The following is an 8,865-nucleotide window of genomic DNA, read 5'->3' as shown; positions in this document are numbered from 1 at the left end:
ATATCCTGGGCTACAAACCCAACCTCGGTAATTTTAAGAAAATTGAAATCATATCAAGCATCTTTTCTGACCACAACACTATACGACTGGACATCAACAAGAAAAAAATTGCAAAAAACACAAATGCATGGAGACTCAACAACATGCTACTAAACAACCAATGGATCAATGAAGAAATAAAAGAGGAAATTAAAAAAAAACCTAGCAGCAAATGACAATGAAGATACTACACTCCAAAACCTATGGGATGCAGCAAAAGCCATTCTAAGAGGAAAGTTTAGAGCAATACAAGCCCACCTCAGGAAACAAGGAAAAGCTCAAATAAACAAGCTAACTTTACAACTAAAGCATCCCAAGAAAGAAGAACAGGCAAGAACTAAATGTAGTAGAAGGAAAGAAATCATAAAGATCAGAGCAGAAATCAATGAAATAGAAACAAAGAAAATCATAGAAAAGATCAATGAAATGAAAAGCTGGTTCTTTGAAAAGATCAACAAAATTGATAAACCCCTAGCCAGACTTATCCAGCAAAAAAGAGAGAGGACTCAAATCAATAAAATTAGAAATGAAAAAGGAGAAGTAACAACAGACATCATGGAAATACAAAGGATCATAAAAGACTCCTATATGCAACTATATGCCAATAAAATGGAAAACCTAGAAGAAATGGAAAAATTCTTAGAAAAGTACAATCTTGCAAGACTAAACCAAGATGAAATAGAAAAGATGAATGGACCCATCACAAGAACTGAAATTGAAACTGGGATTAAAACTCTTCCAACAAACAAAAGTCCAGGACCAGATGGCTTCACAGGCACATTCTAGCAAACATTTAGAGAAGAGCTAACACCTCTCCTTCTGAAACTATTTCAAAAAATTGCAGAAGAAGAGATACTCCCAAACTCATTCTATGAGGTCACCATCACCCTGGTACCAAAACCAGACAAAGACTCCACAAAAAAAGAAAACTATAGGCCAATTTCACTGATGAACATCGATGCAAAAATCCTCAACAAAATACTAGCAAACTGCATCCAACAGTACATTCAAAGGATTGTATATCATGATCAAGTGGGATTTATCCCAGGGATGCAAGGGGTCTTCAATATCCACAAATCCATCAGTGTGATACACCACATTAACAAACTGAAGAATAAAAACCATAAGATCCTCTCAATAGACGTGGAAAAAGCCTTTGACAAAATCCAACACCCATTTCTAATAAAAACCCTTCAGAAAGTGGGCATAACGGGAACCTACCTCAACATGATAAAGGCCATATACGACAAACCCACAGCGAACATCATTCTCAATGGTGAAAAGCTGAAAGAATTCCTGCTGAGATCAGGAACAAGACAAGGATGTCCGCTCTCGCCTCTACTCTTCAACATAGTTCTGGAAGTCCTAGCCACAGAAATCAGAGAAGTAAAAGAGATAAAAGGAATCCAAATTGGAAAGGAAGAAGTAAAACTATCGCTATTTGCACGACATGATACTATACCTAGAGAATCCTAAAGGCTCTACTAGAAAACTGTTAGAGCTCATCCACGAATTTGGCAAAGTCGCAGAATACAAAATCAATACACAGAAATCAAAGCGTTTCTATATACTAACAATGAAGAAGCAGGAAGAGAAATTAGGGAAGCAATCCCATTTACCATCACATCCAAAAGAATAAAATACCCAGGAGTAAACCTACCTAAAGAAACAAAAGACATGTACTCTGAAAACTACAAGCCACAGATGAAAGAAATCAAAGATGACACAAAGAGATGGAAAGATATAACCTGCTCGTGGATTGGAAGAGTTAATATTATCAAAATGACTATACTACCTAAGGCAATCTACAGATTCAATGCAATCCCTATCAAATTACCAAGGACATTTGTCACAGAACTTGAACAAAATATTTTAAAGTTTGTTTGGAATCACAAAAGACCCAGAATAGCCAAAGACATCCTGAAAAAGAAAAATGGAGCTGGAGGAATCAGGCTCCCAGACATCAGACTATACTACAAAGCAACAGTCGCCAAAACTGCATGGTACTGGCACAGAGACAGAAATATAGATCAGTGGAACAGGATAGAAAGCCCAGAATTCAACCCACACACCTACAGCCAACTCATCTAAGGAGGCAAAAACATACAATGGAGAAAGGACAGCTTGTTCAATAAGTGGTGCTGGGAAAACTGGACAGCCACATGGAAAAGAATGAAATTAGAACACTCCCTAACACCATACACAAAAAGAAACTCCAAATGTATTAAAGGCCTAGATATAAGGCCAGACACTATCAACCACCTAGAGGAAAACATAGGCCAAACACTCTCTGACATAAATGACAGCAACATCTTCTCAGATCCACCTCTCAGAGTATTGACAACAAAAACAAAAATAAACAAATGGGACCTAATCAAACTTCAAAGTTTCTGCACAGCAAAGGAAACCCTAAACAACACAAAAAGACAACACACAGAGTGGGAGAAAATCTTTGCAAGTGAATCGACTGACAAGGGATTCATCTCCAAAATTTATAAACACCTTCTGCAGCTCCATACCAAAAAAACCAACAACCCCATCCAAAAATGGGCAGAAGATCTAAACAGACAATTCTCCAAAGAAGACATACAGATGGCCAAGAAACAAATGAAAAGATGTTTTACATCATTCATTATTAGAGAGATGCAAATCAAAACCACAATGAGGTACCACCTTACACCAGCCAGAATGGCCATCATCCAAAAGTCTACAAACAATAAGTACTGGAGAGGGGGTGGAGAAAAAGGAACCCTAGTACACTGTTGGTGGTATCATACATTGGTGCAACCACTGTGGAAAACAGTATGGAGATTCCTCAGAACACTGAAAATAGAAGTACCATTTGATCCAGCAATCCCACTCCTGGGCATCTATCCAGAGAAAACCACAACTCGCAAAGACACACGGACTCCAATGTTCATTGAAGCACTATTTACAATAGCCAAGACATGGAAACAACCTAAATGTCCATCGACAGAGGAGTGGATCAAGAAGATTTGGTACATATACACAATGGAATATTACTCAGCCATTAAAAAGAATGAAATACCAGCATTTTTTGCAACATGGATGGACCTAGAAACTCTCGTGCTAAGTGAGGTCAGTCATACAATGAGACACCAACATCCAATGCTTTCACTGACATGTGGAATCTGAAAAAAGGACAGACTGAACTTTGCAGAACAGATGCTGACTCACAGATATTGAAAAACTTATGGTCTCCAGAGGAGACAATTTAGGGGGTGGGGGGATGTGCCTGGGCTGTGGGATGGAAATCCTGTGAAATCAGATTGTTATGATCATTATACAACTACAGATGTGATAAATTCATTTGAGTAATAAAAAAAATGGTAAAAAAAAATTTTTTCTTTCCAAACAAAAAAAGATTATGAGTAAACACTTCTTTGATCACAGAAGAGGAATTTCTGAGCATGAAAACCATGGAACAAGCGAGGAAGAATTTTTTTAAAAAGTCGATCTTAAGTGTTCTCACTGAAAATACTTAAGTGGTAACTATGTAAGATGAAAAATATATTGTTTAGTTTGAATGTGGTGATTATTATATTATGTATATCTATGTCAAAACATCAAGTTGTATACCTTAAATATATACAATTTTACTTGTCAAAAAAAAATGTTTGGATAAAATTTTGGAAATTCTGTGTAAATGTTAAAAGAAATGTCTAGAAAGTTATTTGCCAGATATAGCGATAAGAGGTTAGGGCCTTACTTTATTGATTTCATCAAGGTACAAAAATTAATAAGAAATCATTAATATTCTAACAGGAACAGAGGCAAAGGACATGAAAAAACAATCCCAAGAGAAATAAAATTGGCTAACAAATACATTTTTATTTTTTTAATTTAATTTTATTGGAATATAGCTGACTTACAATATTATATTAGTTTCAAGGTTACAGCAAAGTGAATCATTCATATGTAAAAATATATCTATCCTATGGAGTTCCCGTCATGGCGCAGTGGTTAACGAATCTGACTAGGAACCATGAGGTTGCGGGTTCGGTCCCTGCCCTTGCTCAGTGGATTAAGGATCTGGCGTTGCCGTGAGTTGTGGTGTAGGTTGCAGATGCGGCTCAGATCCCGCATTGCTGTGGCTCTGGCGTAAGCCGGTGGCTACAGCTCCGATTGGACCCCTAGCCTGGGAACCTCCATATGCCGCGGGAGTGGCTCAAGAAATAGCAAAAAGACCAAAAAAAAAAAATATATATATATATATATTCTTTTTTCCCATATAGCTCACTGCAAACTATTGAGTAGATTTTCCTGTTAAATTCAACCTTTCTAAGCATTCCCCTGGCATTGCCACAACTGGGGCATAGGTTGCAATTGCCACTGCTGGGGTATATGTCACAGCTGTGTCTGGCATTCGATCCCTAGCCTGGGAGCTTCCATATGCCATGGGTGCAAGAAAAAAAAAATTAAACCTTTCTAGTGGCTAAAAAGTAAACGATTAGTGAGACAGGTTTTTTGCCATCAGATTAGCAAAATAATCAGAGAGTTAATAATAACCAGTGCTGATAAGAATCTGTTGGAAAAGACTGTAGTTGGTATCATTGATGACCATGTAAATTATACAAGCTTCATGGAAAGAGATTTGGCAAGGAAAAAAGGATCCTTGAGAATGGGCATTTCCTTTTGTCAAATATATTAGTGAAGATTTAGATATGTGGCTATTTATCAAATTGGTAATAACAAAAAATGGAAAGGATCTACATATGTGCACCAACACACACATGAATTTGAAGGAAGTACACAAAAAATAATAGTACTTATTTCTCAGTAGTGACATTTTCTTCCTCTTAGTTCCCTAAATTTCCTAATCTCTCTGGTAGCATCTACTATACAATTTTATTTTCTTTGTATTTCTCCCTGTTCACTAAAGCTTCTCTAATTTTTCTTATGATTAGGAGAGAAATGCAAGTTTTTACAGAGAAGAAACTGAATCTAATACACAAGGGAATATAAGAAATGTTGAAATGCATCTAGATTTTTAAGCATTCAAAATATATAATAAATTTTAACATTGGCAGATATTTTGTTATTCCACAGAGGACAATAAAACAGACTTCCCTATTAAATTTGAAAACATATTAAAACAAGAGAAGGCCCTCGACTATTTGGCACAAACTTATTTCTGAAAAAAAACTAATCAATTGTACATAGTCTCTGGGTCTTTAGTTTCCTATTTCCCAATAACAGACCCAAACTTCTAGTTGATAAATTCTGATCCTCCTTCAGTTCCCTCTATTGTTTTTCAGGCTGCTGGGGTATACAGGCCGGATATTATTCTGGGCCTCAGATGGCTGTGTCAGTTCCAGGATTACTGGAGATTCCAACTTGCTCCAGGGGTACCTAGTTTGGTGTGAATTTTGTCCTCAAACACACAACACTAGAGACTTGTACCATCAACCCCTGAACGCTGGGTAATGGGGAATTGCTATGGGTTTTTCAGAGATAGGTGACAGTTTTTAGATTTTTTTCCCCCAGTGGGGGAGAAAGAGGCCAAAGTTCATGAAGCAATACTTAGCTTTATTGCAGTAAATACTCTGATATTTTCTAGACTATTCTTTTCTATTCTGTTCTGTTTCCTTTCTTTAAAAAAAAAAAAAAAACCTCACTAAATTGATTTCCTGCATTTCCAATGGGTTCTTATCCTAAGGGTAAAAAATACTGGACCAGAAAATATGGAGTTGGCTAGCTGTTGTCACCCCCTCCCCACAAAAGCAAGCAGATAACAAAAATCCTCAGTTAGGTGTTCAGAAACGGAGTGACGGATACAACTGGAGATTCTCATACTAAGTGAAGTAAGTCAGAAAGAGAGAGACAAATATTATATGATATCACTTAAATGTGGAATCTAAAATATGGCACAAATGAACTTATCTACAAAACAAGCAGACTCACAGACATAGAGAAGAGACTTGTGGTTGCCACAAGGGAGAGAGGAAGAATTGAGATGGACTGGGAGTTTGGGGTTAATAGATGCAAACTATTACATTTAGAATGAATAAGCAATGAGGTCCTACTATATAGTACAGGGAACTATATCCAGTGTCTTGAGATAGAACATGATGGAAGATAATACAAGAAAGGGAATGTATATGTATGACTGGGTCACTTTGCTGTACAGCAGAAATTGGCACAATATTGTAAATCAAATATACTTTAATAAATTTTTTTAATGAAATGGAGCAAAAGACAAATCTATTCAGAAAGGAGCAATATTCAGTACTGATTCTGTTATGCAGAGCTCTTAGAAGCAGGGATTTTTTAAAAATATAAAAAAACAGTGGAGAGGACAAGATGGTGGAGGAGTAGGGGGACACGCTCACCCTCTCCCACAAACACAACAAAAAAAAGCACATCTACACAATAAATGACTCGCACAGAACAGCAACCAATCGCTGGCAGAAGAACCTAAACTCCAATAACGGCAAGAAGTTCGTGACATTACAGGGCAGAACGGGAGAAAAGAGGAGAGTGAGAGAAGGTGGATCCGAGTGGGACGGGCACTCCCGAAAGGGAACTGTGGAGGAGAAAGGGATCCCGCACCCTGGAAAGTCACCTACACGGGGGAAAGATCAAACGAACCGGAGGAATCTCCAGATGCAGAGAAGAGTGTAGCAGTAAGTTGGAGTATGGAAAAGCCGATCAAGAACCGAACGGACCAGCTGAACTATGGGCACAGTCACCAAAAATTGAGACGCCTGGGTGGGGGCTGGGCACCGAGACCTAGGCTCCAGAGGATAGTCCCCGGGCTGGGGGGGGCGGGGTGGAGCGGAAACTGCTTGGGAGGTCTAGAAACCATTTGACGGGGCAGAGACTGCCTGGGAGACTAGAAAACAAAGCTGTCGCAGAGGAAGGGAGCAATACTCTAGGGGCGGGGAAGTGGAAAGCCGCATCAGAGGGAACCTGGGAAAAGAGCCTGGTCTGTGCCTGTGCTGGGAAGGGGAGAGAAGAAGGGGTAGGTCCCCATAGAATACCCCCACACCACAGCAAGCTTACAGGCCAGCTAGCTAGCTGAAAGCTGTGCTTCCCAGTGCATCCCCTCCACCCACCCCCGCTACCCGCTATGCTCTCACCGAATCTGGGGCTGCCTGCCATCCAGGAGGGCTGGACTCAACAATTGCCTGAAGCCTACCACCGCAGGGGCTGTCCCTGCACAGGCCTGCTTGCCCTTTGGAGGGGCTACACTTCCGCAGAGCAGCACCAAACACCACCAGCCCCCGAGAAAAGGCCTGCAGCCCAGAAAAGCTAGAACAAGCCTAGCCAGGCTGTGAGTAGATCTGCCTAATTCCTGGATGGTTTTTCTGAGTCAGGCTGCCCCGGGGAGGAGCCTCTTCGGTTTCCAACGGCCCTGCTACCCGCCCAAGCAACCAGGGGGTGCCCTAGTGGATCAGCTGCATAGGACTGCCAGCTCCAGGCAGAACCCCCTACAGCCCAGAAAAGCTGCAACAAGCCTGGCCAAGCCGGGAAAAGATCTCAGATGGTCTTTCTGAGTCGGGCTGCCCTGGGGAGGAGCCTCTTGTGTTTCCAGTGGCCCTGCTACCTTCCCAAGCCCCGAGGGGGTGCTCCACTCCCGCAGAATAGCTGCTCAGCACCACCAGCCCCCTAGAAGAGCCCCTGCAGCCCAGAAAAGCTGCAACAAGCTTGGCCAGACTGTGAAAAGATCTACCTACATTCTCAGGCCATCCTTCTGAGTTGGGCTGCCCTAGGGAAGAGCCTCTTAGGTTCTCAGTGACCCAGATAGCTGCTTCAGGCCCCAGGGGATGCTGCACTCCTGAGGAACAGCTGCCCAACACCGCCAACCCCCTGCAAGAACCCCACAGCCTAAAAACACCAGAGCAAGCTCTGCATGACCAAGTGAAATCTGCTACCATCGTGGTGTGGACCTCCCAGTCCTGTCTGCCCTCAGGAAGTCCTCCTTTGCTTCAAAGAAACACTGTTAGCACCATCAACACTCCAGAAAAGCCACACTGCCTCAAAAAAGATTGACCAACAATGCCAGCCCTCAGGAAATATTCCACGGCAGTGACAAGGCAAACACTGCCCGATCACCGAGAGTACAACTCCCTCAGGAGAAAGAAAACAGCAAGCAAGATGAAGAAGCTGAGAAACCACCCCCAGCCAAACCAACAGGAGAACTCACCTAAAACAGTCAACAATGAAACAGATCTCTGCAGTCTGACAGACCTGGAGTTCAAAAGAGAAATAGTGAAAATACTGAAGGAATTAAAATAAGATATGAACAGTAATGCAGATACCCTCAGAAAGGAACTAGAAAAGATAAGGAGGAGCCAAGAAAAACTAGAACATTCATTTGCAGAGATGCAAACTGAACTAGGGGCAGTAAAAACCAGAATGAATAATGCAGAAGAACGAATCAGTGATATGGAAGATAGAATAATGGAAATCACTCAATCCAGTCAACAGACAGAAAACCGAATCAAAAAACTGGAAAGCAATATAAGAGACCTATGGGATAATATAAAGCAGGCCAATCTATGCATAATAGGAATTCCAGAAGGAGTAGAAAAAGATAAGGGGATGGAAAATATATTTGAAGAAATTATCGCTGGAAACTTCCCAAATCTAAAGGATACTGGGTTCAAGATACAAGAAGCACAGAGGGCCCCAAACAAACTGAACCCAAATAGACCCAGCAAGACACATCATAATAAAAATGGCAACAGTTAGTGATAAAGAGAGGATCCTAAAGGCAGCAAGAGAAAAAGAGAATGTTACCTACAAGGGAACCCCCATAAGAATATCAGCTGATTTCTCTACAGAAACACTAAAGGCCAG

The sequence above is a fragment of the Phacochoerus africanus genome, chromosome 1 (assembly GCF_016906955.1).
Source record: "Phacochoerus africanus isolate WHEZ1 chromosome 1, ROS_Pafr_v1, whole genome shotgun sequence".
NCBI lineage: Eukaryota > Metazoa > Chordata > Mammalia > Artiodactyla > Suidae > Phacochoerus > Phacochoerus africanus.
Note: the sequence above shows the minus strand (reverse complement) of the source record.